Here is a 13974-nt window from a genome sequence, read left to right as displayed (position 1 = left end):
ACTCTATTTGAACACTCTCAGCCACTGATACCTTATTTGCTACACTTCTTTTCTCCCTTTTTTGTCAGGGTGGCATTGTTGATGTCATGGTGCCAGGGCTGGACTCATCCATGGGAGTCATCTCCCATACTGCCAGGGAGACTTTCATCCCCGGATGTCATGGCCCATGTAGGGGGGAGGGCAATGGTTTCACTTACAGAGTTGGGCTTAAAGAGAGAGGTCACATCTGAGCAACAAAAGAGGTCTTCCAGAGGTGATTCATAGGCATTCCTACAAGGAGGCTAAGTTTCTCCACTATATACATAAACTTCACAAGAGCAAGCCCCAAGATCAAGGGCCTGGCCTATTGATTTGGGTGTCCCTAATGTTTGGCATAGTATCTGGGGTTTTCCTGGTGGTAAAGTCTAATAGTTCCATAATTTTTCTCACATCCCTTAAGGGACTTTGCCAATACTTTTTGATTATTTGCTTAATATACTTTGAGATTTATCCAGGCATTACATTAAGCTATACAGGATTAAAGGTTCTCATTTTTATTCTGGGCTCCCTGTGTTTGGATTGTTTAAATGATCTATGCAGACAGGTTGGATTAGATTATGTGCTATAGAAAATTTAGGTTCTGGACAAAATAAACCTTTCTTCGTTTGGTCTCAAACAGTAGATGAGGTTCTAAAATACAGACAATGTCTTCCTTACTCCTGTATTCTGAATTACTTTAATCTCGACCTGACTGGCTTCATTCTTATCTCTAAATACCAGGTTATACATATATAAAACAGCCCCTCAAAATTCAGAAATAACAATTGCCATTCTGGACTAAATGCGACTGCTCTAAGAGTTTACAGTCTAGGCCCCAGTTTTCTTATAAGTATTTTCTAAATGGGATCATACAATATTTGCTTTTTTGGTTCTAGTTTATTTTGCCTCACCAAATATCCCACCATTCACATTGTTGCATGCCTCACAACTTCAATCATTTCTGTATCAGCACCGTTTTGATTATATGTATACACCATCATTCACCAATCTACTTCTCAGACAGTGCATCTTTCAGCCACCTCCATCTACAGGGCCTCATGTATAATGTCCTAAGTCAACAGTCCATCAACACTCTCAATTTTAGATAATTTCACTGTTCCCAAGAGAAAGATAGCTAATAAACACACTCTCATCAAATAGAAAATCTAAACCTCCCCCTATCTCTTGTACCTTCCCCCATTATGTACCCCTGGTATTGCTGTGATACTGTTGATGTTTTCCTATAAAACATAGTCCACAGCATGCAATAACATTTTCTCCCTATACTGGAGTGGGAGCTTTTTGATTGTTTTCATGGAGATATGACACACACAATTTGGGTGTTAACTTTTGATTAGATAATTTCCATGGAGGTATTTCTCCACCCATTCAAGGTGGAGTTGCTTACTAAAGTCCTTTAAGAGGGAATCATTTCAGAAAAAACTTGAGAGCCCATGCAGCCAGATACCTTTGGACATGAAGAAGGAAAATGCCCCAGGGAGAGCTTCATGAAACAAAAAGCCTGGAGAGAAAACTAGCAGATGTTCCCATGTTCACCATGTACCATTTCAGTTGAGAGAGAAACCCTGAATGTCATCAGCCTTACTGAACCAAGGTATCTTTCCCTGATGCCTTAGATTGGACATTTCTATATCTTGTTTTAATTTGGTCATTTTCGTGGCCTTAGAACATATAAACTTGCAACTTAATAAATTCCCATTTTTAAAAGCTGTTCCATTTCTAGTATATCACTTTATGGAAGCTTGCAAACTACAACAGTAGCTAAAAGAGCAAATGCAAAAACCCAATAGTACTGTATCCACAATATATATCTCAACTCTTTAATTCCTATAAGAATTAGAATACAACTGAACAGGAAAAAATCCTGATAATGGATGTGTGCAAAACGTAAAGCGGTAAGGTGGGACAAAAACCACATAAAGAAGGAAAACAGAGGGATATTGGAGCAGAGAACATGTATGCTACTGAAGCTTAGTTGGTATGCTTTCAAATTAGTATGTTATCAATATAGGTTGCATAATATAAACCCCAGAGTAACAACAAAGAAATTATCTTAAAGTTATACACAAATGAGAAAAGGATCAGTGAGATACATAAGAAAACATCAACTATACAGAAAAAGAGGTTGCAATAAAGGAAAAGAGCGATGAAAAAAAGATATCAGATGAAAACCAAAGATCACAATGGCTAAAGTAAGTACTGCCCTTACCGTAGTAACAATGAATGTTAATGGATTAAATTCCCCAATCAAGACACAAATTGGCAGAACAGATTAAAGAAAAAAAAGAAGGATCAAACTAAATAATGTTTACTAGACCCAAGGACACAAATAGGTTGAAAGTGAAAGGATGGAAAAAGGAATTCCATGCAAATAGTAACTAAGAAAGAGTAGGGCTAACTATACTAAAATGGGAGAAAATAGACTTTAAGTCAAAACTGTTCTAAGAGAGAAAGAAGGACACCAAATATTAATAAAAGGGACAACTCACCAAGAAAAAATAACAATCATAAATATTTATGCACCTAATCAAGGTGCCCTAAAGCACATGAGGCAAAAACTGACAAAACTAAAGGGAATAAAAGACAACTCTACAATAATGGTGAGAGATGTCCACACACCATTCTCTTCAATAGACAGAACACGTAAACAGAGGATCAAAAAGGTAACTGAGATGAGTAAAAAGTAAGGATAAAAAATAAACAAATAATGGAGGAAACAAGGGTTAAAATAAATACAGTAGATTGAAATACTAGTGATCAATGAGAGGGAGGGGTAAGGGGTATGATATGTATGAGTTTTTTCTTTTCTTTTTTTTGCTGGAGAGATGCAAATGTTAAAAAAAAAATGATCATGGTGTTGAATACACAACTATGTGATGATACTGTGAGCCACTGATTGTACACTATGTATAGAATGTTTGTATGTTTGTTTGTTAAGATTTACAATACAAACATTTTTAAAAAAAAAAGAGTAGAAACCAAAAAAAGAAAGAGAAAAAAAGGTAACTGAGAACCCAAATAATATGATAAACAAACTAGACCTAAGAGACATATTCAGCATATTATACACCAAAACAGCAGGATATACATTCTTCTCAAGTGCTCATGGAACATTCAATAGGACAGACCAAATACTGGGGCACAAAACAGGTCTTAATAAATTTTAAAAAGATAGAAACATGGCAGAGTTATACAGAGAAGGCAGGTTTTAACAAAATATTATGATTGCTGAATCATTATATTGATATTTCTTTTAGTCTCCAGTGTCTTGGAACAGCTAATAGTAAAAATCTAAAACTGTGGAAATGCAAGCCATACCAAACTCTGAAATCTGTTCTACAACTTATTGTTGCAGTGTGCTTTGAAATTTATTCCTTTTTTTGTATAAATGTTATTTTTTCACAAAAAAAGAAAAAAGTCAATTATGAATGTACAGCTATACGATGACAGTGTAAACCGATGATTGTATATTTTGGATGACTACATGGTATATGAATTTTGATATATATGATATATATCAATTAAATTGCATTAAAATAAAATAAAGATTGAAACCATATACAGCATCCTGTCTGATCATAATGGAATGAAGGTGGAAATCAATAAGTGCTAGAGATTTAGACAATTCACAAACATATGGAAGTTAAACAACATGCCCTTAAACAATCAGTGAGCCAAAGAAGTAATTTCAAGAGGAACAGCAAATATCTCAAGATGAATAAAAACGAAAAACAACATATAAAAACTTACGGGATTCAGTGAAGGGAAGGTTTACAAGGAAATTTATAGGCCTATAGGCCTACATTAAAAAAGAAGAGTGCTCACTTCAGCAGCACATATACTAAAATTGGGACGATACAGAGAAGATTAGCATGGCCACACACAAGGATGACACGCAAATTCATTAAGCATTCCATATTTTTAAAAGAAAATATAAAAAAATAAGAAAAAAGACATTGAGTAAAGATATGAATCTTTCTCTTTGCCAAAAGACTGGGCAAAGGATGGTATCATCCATATTTTAAAACTTCAACTACTGTGTGAGACTAAAAGGAGAGACATTCATTTGGTGCAAAATTTATAAGTTGGGTAGTATATTTCCTAATTTAACTAGTATGGTCAGTTTAGTTGAACACCATAAGTACATGGAATCTTGAATAGGGCATGAGATTTTGTCGGTTTGTCTAGGTTAGTGTGATGTCCAGATAAATTCCAGAGTGATTTGGACAGTGAATAAAGAAGTATTTGCAAAGTTCCCTTGGGGGAATGGGGAGAAAGGGGGAAATAGCCAACTTTCTCATTTGGAGAATTTCTGATATTCTTGCAAGCAGTGGGGACAACCTAATCAATAGGCTGAGCCCTCAATCTTGGGGTTCACCCCTATGAAACTTACTCCAGCAAAGATAGACCAAGCCTACTTAAAATTAGGTTCACCCCTAGAGAACCTCTTTAGTTGCTCCAATGTGGCCTCTCTCTCTAAGCCAACAGGGCAAGTGAATTCACTGCCTACTCTCACTTCATGGTACATGATTCCTAAGGGTGTAAATCTCCCTGACAACATGGGACAGAAATACCAGGATGAGCTGGGACCCAGCATCAAGGCATTGCAAAAACCTTCTTGACCAAAAGAGGGAAGAGGTTATCCTGGAGGCTATTCTTACGTATTATATATATATATATCCCCTTTTTAATTTATGGTGTATTAGAGTGGCTACAGGGAAGTACTTGAAGCGTAAAGCTATGTTCCAGTAGCCTTGATTCTTGAAGAATACAATGATTGTATAATGATAAAGCTTTTACAGTTGAATTGCAAAAACCTTGTTTCTGATGCTCCTGTTAGCTAGGGTATAGGCAAATGAGTAAAAATATGGATAAAAAATAAGCAAATAATAGAGGGAACAAAGGTTAAAATAAATCGAGTAGATGGAAATACTAGTGATCAATGAGAGGGAAGGGTAAGGGGTATGTTACGTACAAGGTTTTTCTTTTTCCTTTTTTATTTCTTTTTCTGGGTTGATGCAAATGTTCAAAAAAAAAATGATCATGGTGATGGATACACAACTATGTTGATGATACCATGAGCCAATGACTATACACCACGTATGGAATGCTGGTATCTTAAGAATGTTTGTATGCTTATATCTTCTATCAATAAAAATATTTTTTAAGAAAAGAAGAAAGCTAAAATCAAACACCTAACTAAATACTTGGAGAAGCTAGAGTAAAGAAGAACAAACTAATCCTAAGGCAAGCAGAAGGAAAGAAATAACAAAGGTAAGAGTGGAAATAAATGAAATTGAGGGGAAAAAAAAAACAATAGAGAGACGAAATAAAACCAAAAGTTGGTTCTTTCAGATAAATAAAATTGTCAATTTTTTCTTTTTTGAAAAAATAGTTTTATTGATAAATCTTCACACACATATAGTCCATACATGGTATACAATCAATGGCTCACAATATCATCACATAGTTGTGTATTCATCACCATGACCATTTTGAAAACATTTGCATCACTCCAGAAAAAGGAATAAAAAGAAAAAGAAAAAACTCATACATACCATACCCCTTTAATCCTACCTCTCATTGACCACTAGTATTTCAATCAACCTAATTTATTTTACCACTTACTTTCCTAATATTTATTTATTATCCATATTTTTTACTCATTTGTCCATATCCTGAATAAAAGGAGCATTAGACTCAAGGTTTTCACAATCACACAGTCACACTGTAAAAGGTATATTGCTATTCAATTGTCTTCAAGAATCAAGGCTATTGGAACATAGCTTAACAGTTTCAGGTACTTCCCTCCAGCCACTCCAATACACCATAAACTAAAAGGGATATCTGTAAAACACATAAGAAGAACCTTGAGGATAAACTCTTGGCTCTGTTTGAAATCCCTCAGCCACTGAAACTTGTCTCTTTGTCTCTTCCTACTTTTGGTCAAAAAGGCATTCTCAATCCCATGATGCTGGGTCCTGGTGAATCCTGGGAGTTTTGTCCCATGTTGCCAGGGAGATTTATACTCTTGTGAGTCATGTCCCACGTAGAGGGGAGGGCAGTGAGTTCACCTGCTGAGTTGGCTTAGACAGAAAGGTCACATCTGAGCAACAAAAGAGGTTCTCTAGGGGTGACTCTTGGGCATAACAGTAAGTAGGCTTGGCCTATCTTTTGCAGGAATAATTTTCACAGGGACGAACCCCAAGATCAAGGGCTCAGCCTATTGATTTGGTTGTTCCTACTGCTTGCGGGAATATCCAGTCTTCCCCAGGTGTGGAAGTTGAATATTTCCTCCTTCCTCCCTAGTCCCCCAAGGGGACTTTGCAAATACTTCTTTTGGCAACTGGTTTTTGACAAGGTTCCCTAGTCCACTCAACTGGGACAGAACAATCTCTTCAATAAAAAGTGCTGGGAGAACTGGACATCAAACATGCAAAAGAATGAAAGAGGACCCTTTTCTCACATCCTATATAATAATTAACTCAAAACCAATGAAAGACCTAAATATAAGAGCCAGTACCAACAAACTCTAGAATAAAATTTAGAAGTATATTCAAGATCTAGTGACAGGCAACTGTTTCATAAACCTTACTTCCAAAGCACAAGTAACAAAAGAAAAAAAATAGATAAATGGAAACTCCTCAAAACTGAATACATCTATGCTTTAAGGGATTTTGTCAAAGGATTAAAAGAAAACCCACTCAATGAGAGAAAAATATTTGGAAACCACATATTTGATAATGGGAAAAAGACTAAACATTTTTCTGAAGAGGAAACAGATGGCTAAAAGACATATGAAAAGATGCTAAGTTTCACGACCTATTAGGGAAATACAAGTCAAAACAAAATAAGGTATCATTTCACACGTATTAGAATGGCAACTATTACAAAAACAGGAAACTACAAGTGTTGCAGAGGATGCGGAACAGGAACACTTATTCACTGCTGGTAGGAATATAAAATACAGCCAGTGCGAAAGATGGTTTAGCAGTTCCTCAGAAAGCTAAATATAGAATTGCCATATGCTCTGGCAATACAGCTACTAGGTATATATCCAGAAAAACTGAAAGGAGGGATGTGAACATACATTTGCACACTAATGTTCATAGCAGCATGATTAACAGTTGCCAAAAAATGGAAACAACCAAACTGTCCATTAACTGATGATGGAAAAACAAATTGTGGTATATACAAAGGATGGAATATTATTCAGCAGTGTTTGAAGGTGTCATGTACCCCCAGAAAAGCCATGTTCTTTTAATCCATTCCTGCAGGTGCAGACCTACTGTAGGTGGGATATTTTCAATGGATTATTTTCAATTAAGATGTGACCTATATCATGCAGTGTGGGTCCTGATCTTCTTGCTGGACTCCTTTAAAAGAGGATAAAACACATACAGAAGCTAAGAGATGAAATTCAAAGAAACACCCAGAGAAGTGTAGAGAGAAAGTCACAGATGGAGAAGCCAGAAGCTGAAGCAACAAAACCTGGGAGAGAAGGATCAGCACACATCATCATGTGCCTTATCTGAAAGAGAAGCTCAAGTTCAGGGTAAGTGGTCTTCAGAGAAGCTACTGTCCTATTGATGCCTTAACTGGGACATTTTCACAGCCTTAGAACTGTACATTTGTAACCTGTCATGGTCAGGTTCATGTGTCAACTTGGCCAAGTGGTGGTACCTATTTGTCTGGTTGGGCAAGTGCTGGCCTGTCTATTGCAATGAGGACACTTCATAGAATTAAATCATGATCACATCAGCAACATCCATAGCTGATTCCATTTGGAATCAGCAAGGGGAGTGTCTTCTACAACAAGTGATGCTTAATCTAATCACTGGAAGCCTTTTAAGGAGGATTCAGAAGAGACAGGCTGTCTTCCTGCTTCGGCTGGTAAGCCTTCCCTGTGGAGTTTGTCTAGACACTCCATTGGAATTGTCGACTTCACAGCTTTCCCTGTGGATTTTGGACTCTGTGTTCCCATGGTCACGTGAGACACTTTTATAAATCTTATATTTGTAAGTATTCCCTGTTGATTTTGTTTCTCTAGAGAACCCTAACTAATACAATTTGGTACCAGGAGTGGGGTACTGCGATGGTTTGCAAATACCAAACATGATGAAAAGGCTTTTTGAATGGATAAGGGAAAGATTCTGGAAGAACTGTGAGAAGTTTGATAGAGAAGGCCTAGAATGCTTTGAAGAGACTGTGGGTAGAAACATGGATTCTCAACATACCTCTGACCAGGCTCTAGATGGAAATGAGGTGTGTACTATTGCAGACTGGAAGGAAGATGATCCTTGTTTTAAAATAGGAGATAATTTGGCAAAATTGACAAGTGAGTTTGGCTGGAAGGCTGATTTTGAAAGCCATGAACTTGGATATTTAGCAGAAGAGATCTCCAAATTAAATGTGGAAAGTGCAGCCTGGTTTCTCCTCACAGCTTATAGTGAAATGCTACAGGAAAGAGATAAGCTGGGAACTGAACTCTTGGGTACAAAGAAACCAGAAGTTGATGTTCTGGAGAATTCTGGGCTTTCTGGAAGGGAGATCCCAGAGAATAGTGCCCCACATGAGGATACGGACAAACGTGAAACCAGTCAACATTTCAGAGAAAGCCAGGATTGGACATGGAGTTATCCAGGAAGGATTTGTGGGAACTCCTTATGTCTGATGGGCATGTTCCAAGGCTACTGCATAGAAAGGCAAGAAGAATGCTGTGGGACTTGTATAAACAGAGCCGCTGCCAGTCTGGACTCGGGGGCTCAGAGAAGGGACACATTGGAGGAAAAATAACTTCAGAGACAAAACCATGGAGGCTGAGGTGTGAAGTCAAGAAGCCTCGGACCACGACAGCACACCCACCAAAGCCCATGGAGAGGGTGAGTTTGCCCCAAAGGCAAAGGATGAGCCCTCCACCACACTGCAGTGGAACAGTCATGCCGCCTCAGGCCTTGGAGAGGGTAAAACACATTCTTTGGGCTTTGGGGAGAGCCTGGCTGCCACCACATGGAGGGGTTGAGCATGTGTCCCAGAGATGGCAGAGCCCAGGTGTGGCCCCAATGTTTGGAGAGGGTGGAGCCGAGAAAAAGGTAGTCTCCCCAATGTCCTCCAAGGTTGTATTAAGACAGAGGCAAGCCATTGCATAGGCCCTTGGAAAGGGTGGGACTGCCGCTATCTAAAGCCCTGAAGATAAATGACTCAGACTTTGAAATCTAAAGGACTTTGCCCTGCAGGTTTTCGAAAATGTCTGGGTCTGGTGACCCCTGTGTTCCTTCCTCCCTATGGAAATGGGTATATGTATCCCATGACTGTTCCTTCTTTGTGGGTTGGCAACAAATAACTTGTTATGAGCTTTAAAAGGTCAAAGTCAGAGAATAATTTGCCTTACAACAGACCATGCTTCCAACTAACTTTGAGATTTTGTACTGGTTTTAACCTTGTATTGTATTGTAACGTTGCTGAAATGGTTTAAGGTTCTCTGATATTGTTATGGAACAAATGTATTTTGTATATGGGGAAAACATGTCTTTTTAGGGTCCAGAGCATGGAATGCACTGCTTTGAAATGATGTATGTGCACTGGAAAAGCCATGTTTTAATCCTAATCCCATTTTGTAAAGGCAGCTCTTTCTTCTAATCATCCCTATTCAGTATCGCACGCTTGAAACTGTAATTAGACCTATTCCCTGAAGATGTGATTTAATCAAGAGTGGCTGTTAAACTGGATTAGTTGACAACGTGTCTCTACCCATTTAGGTGGGTCCTGATAAGTTTCTGGGCTCCTATAAAAGAGGAAACATTTTGGAGAATGAAAGAGATTCAGAGAGAGCAGAGCAGAACAACATAGCAATGAGAAGCAGAGTCCACCAGCCAGTGACCTTTGGAGATGAAGAAGGAAAACACCTCCCGGGGAACATCATGAAACAGGAAGCCAGGAGAAGAAGCTAGCAGATGACATGTGTTTGCCATGTGCCCTTTCAGATGAGAAAGGAACCCTGACTGTTCATCATGTGCCTTTCCAGATGAGAGAGAAACTATGACTGTGTTCACCATGTGCCTTCTCACTTGGGAGAGAAACCTTGAACTTCATTGGCCTTCTTGAACACAGGTATCCTTTCCTGGATGCCTTTGATAAGACATTGCTATAGACTTGTTTTAACTGGAACATTTCTCAGCCTCATAACTGTAAATTTGTAACTTATTAAATTCCCCTTTAAAAAAAGCCATTTCAATGAAGGTGCCAAGATGGCAGCTTAGCAAGGTGTGGAATTTAGTTTATCGTCCAGAGCAGCTACTAAATAACCAGGAACAGCTCCTGGGGCCATGTCAGTGACTGGACATACGGCATACCCCAGTCTGGACCAGATGAACCAGCTGCGAGCCCAAGAACTGTGAGTTTCCCAAGCCACAGTGGTTGGCACCTGTCCCCCACAGGCTGCTTCCCAGAGAGGAAAGGAAAGGGACTTTACCAGCAGCAGGGGATGAGCGAACTAAGCTTCAATAGTGGAATTAATTCACAAATTCTGACTACTAAAAATAGGCCCCAGCTCAGGTAAACCTGGTGAAAGCAGAGGCTGCTCATTTTTGCCCCAGCACCAAGGGGGCAGGGCTGACTGAAAAACATAAAAAAAGAAACAGAGGTTTTTGCGGCTGTGTTTCTACAAAGGCTTGACTGCCTTTGGATACAGCAGCAGGGCTACTCAGGCTGCAACTGTCCCAGGCATAGGCAGAAATAAGCTTGTTTGAGAGCTTGTCTAGAGGCTGTACATTCCCCAGGGGAGAGGTGAGGCCCAACTCAGGTGGAATCTCTCCATCAAGGAATTCAGACTTCAGGGTTGGGTAATTTGAAGCCATTAAAATGGCCTACAACCTCTCCTCTGTCTCCACCACACCCCCAGCTGGGACAGTCTGCCATAGCTAAAGGTACCCCATCATCTTATGCTGGTGGGACCTGCAGGCAGACAAGCGCCACATACTGGGCAGGATAAGAAAAACAGAGTCTAGAGAGTTCACAGGAAAGTCTGTCAACCTGCTGGGTCTCACTCTCAGGGAAAACTGACACAGATGACTCTTTCCTCCTGACAGGAGGCCAGTTTGGTCTGGGAAAATCCAGCTGGGGTCTATAACACCTAAGTAGACCCTCGTAAGGGTGGGAAGGAAAAGGCACCATACAATCAGGGCAAGAAACAAGAAACAAGAAAACAAGAACTGAAAAATTCTCCTCTGTTAAACAAAACCTAAGCTAGTGGTCCAGAAAAACCTGAACTGAATGTCAAAGAACAGACAGACAACAAATTAAACCAGCAAGAAAACCCTAGGTAAAAGAAGTGAAAACAATCTCCAGAATAAACTAAGTAAGGTAATTAAATGCCTAGACGCCAGCAAAAAATAACAAATCACACTAGGAAAACTGAAGATATGGCCCACTAAAGGAACAAACCAACAATTCAAATGAGATACAGGAGTTGAAACAATTAATTCAGAATGTACGAACTGACATGTAAAACCTCATCAAAAATCAAATCAATGAATTGAGGTAGGACATAAAGAAGGTAAGGAATGAATAAAAACAAGAAATCGAAAGTATAAAAAACAAATCGCAGAACTTATGGGAATGAAAGGCACAACAGAAGAGATGAAAAAACAATGGAAAACTACAGTGTTAGATTTCAAGAGACAGAAGATAGGATTAGTGAACTGGAGGATGGAGCATCTGAAAACTGACAAGCAAAAGAAAATATAGGGGAAAAAATGGAAAAATATGAGCAGGAACTCAGGAAATTGAATGCCAACAGGAAGCGCACGAACATTTGTGTTCTCCAGAAGGAGAACAGAAGGGAAAGGAGGAGAAAAACTAATGGAGGAAATTATCACTGAAAAGACTTAAAATTACAGATCCAAGAAGTGCAACAGACCTCAAAGAGAATAGATCCAAATAGACATACACCAAGACACTTACTAATCAGAATATCAGAGGTCAAAGAGAAAGAGAGAATCTTGAAAGCAGCAAGAGAAAAGCAATCCATCACATAAAAAGGGAAGCCCAATAACATTATGCATAGATTTCTCAGCAGAAAACCATGGAGGAAAGAAGAGAGTGCAATGATATATTTAAATTACTAAAAAAGAAAAACTGCCAACCAAGAATTCTATATCCAGCAAAATTGTCCTTCAAAAATGAGGGAGAAATTAAAACATTTTCAGACAAAAATCACTGAGAGAATTTGTGACCAGGAGACCGGCTGTGAAAGAAATACGAAAGAGATCACTAGAGACAGATATGAAAAGACAGGAGAGAGAGGTGTGGAGAAGAGTGTAGAAAGAAAGACTATCAGTATAGGTAAAAAGAAGAAAAATTAGATATGACCTATAAAATCCAAAAGGCAAAATGGTAGAAGAAAGTACTAACCGTACAGTAATAACACTAAATGTTAATGGATTAAACTCCCCAATCAAAAGACAGAGACAGGCAGAATGGATTAAAAAACAGTACCCATCTAATGCTGTCTACAGGAAAAACATCTTTAACACAAGGATAAACCTAGGTTGAAAGTGAAAGGTTGGAAATAGATATTTCATGCAAATAACAATCAGAAAAGAGCAGAAGTAGCTATAATAATATCCAACAAATTAGACTTCCAATGTAAAACAGTTAAAAGCGACAAAGAAGGACACTATGTATTAATAAAAGGAGCAATTCAACAAGAAGACATAACAATCATAAATATTTATGCACCGAGCCAGAATGCTCCAATATACATGAGGCAAACACTGAAAAGAGAAATAGACACATCTACCATAATACTTGGAGACTTCAATTCCACACTCTCATCCATGGACAGAACATCTAGACAGAGGATCAATAAAGAAACAGAGAATCTGAATAATACAATAAATGAGCTAGACTTAACAAACATTTATAGAACATAACACCCCACAACAGCAGGATATACCATTTTATCAAGGGCTTATGGACCATTCTCAAGGACAGACCATGAGCTGGATCACAAAGGAAGTCTCAATAAATTTTAAAAGATTGAAGTCATACAAAACACTTTCTCAGATCATAAAGGAATGAAGTTGGAAATCAATAATAGGCAGAGGGCCAAAAAATTCACAAATATGTGGAGGCTCAACAACACACTCTTAAACAACCAGTGGGTCAAGGAAGAAATTACAAGAGAAATTAGGAAATATCTCGAGGCAAATGAAAATAAAAACACAACATATCGGGCCATGGTGGCGCAGGAGGCAAGAATGCTTGCCTACCATGCCAGAGGACCCAGGTTCAATTCCCGGTGCCTGCCCATGTGGAAAAAAAAAAAAAAAACACAACATATCAAAACTTATGGGATGCAGCAAAGGCAGTGATAAGAGGGAAATTTATTGCCCTAAATGCTTATATCAAAAAAAGAAGAAAGGGCATAAATCAAGGAATTAACTGTCCACTTAGAAGAAGTAGAGAAAGAACAGTAAACTAACCCCAAAGCAAGCAAAAAAAGAAACAATGAAGATTAGAGGAGAAATAAATGAAATTGAGAACACGAAAACAATCGAGAAAGTCAACAAATCCAGAAGTTGGTTCTATGAGAAAATCAGTAAGATTGATGGATCCTTAGCAAGATTGATAAAAAGAAGAAGAGAGAGGATGCAAATAAATAAGATCAGAAATGGAAAAGGAGACATAACCACTGACTCCGCAGAAATAAAGGAAGTAATGACAGCATACTATGAACAGCTTTATGCTAATAAATATGACAATGTAGATGAAATGGACAACTTTCTAGAAAGGTATGAACAACCAACATTGACTCAAGAAGAAATAGATGACTTCAACAAACCAATCACAAGTAAAGAAACTGAATCAGTCATTAAGAAGCTCCCCAAAAAGAAAAGTGCAGGACCAGATGGCTTCACATGTGAATTTTACCAA

The 13974-nt window shown here is 38.3% G+C and overlaps 1 protein-coding gene and 1 non-coding gene across 13 annotated transcripts in view; one reads left to right on the top strand and one right to left on the bottom strand.

The window, feature by feature from the left end:
* Window positions 1–13974, bottom strand: part of ZGRF1 (zinc finger GRF-type containing 1) — a 250677-nt gene that overhangs the window by 50546 nt on the left and 186157 nt on the right. The gene's annotated exons all lie outside the window — the stretch shown is intronic.
* Window positions 3857–3962, top strand: LOC143668661 (U6 spliceosomal RNA). Its single transcript, XR_013168526.1, has one exon. It is a non-coding gene; the product is annotated as a U6 spliceosomal RNA (small nuclear RNA).

Source organism: Tamandua tetradactyla, chromosome 24, assembly GCF_023851605.1.
Source record: "Tamandua tetradactyla isolate mTamTet1 chromosome 24, mTamTet1.pri, whole genome shotgun sequence".
Classification (NCBI taxonomy): Eukaryota; Metazoa; Chordata; class Mammalia; order Pilosa; family Myrmecophagidae; genus Tamandua; species Tamandua tetradactyla.
Note: the sequence above shows the minus strand (reverse complement) of the source record. Positions and strands in the feature narration are given on the sequence as shown.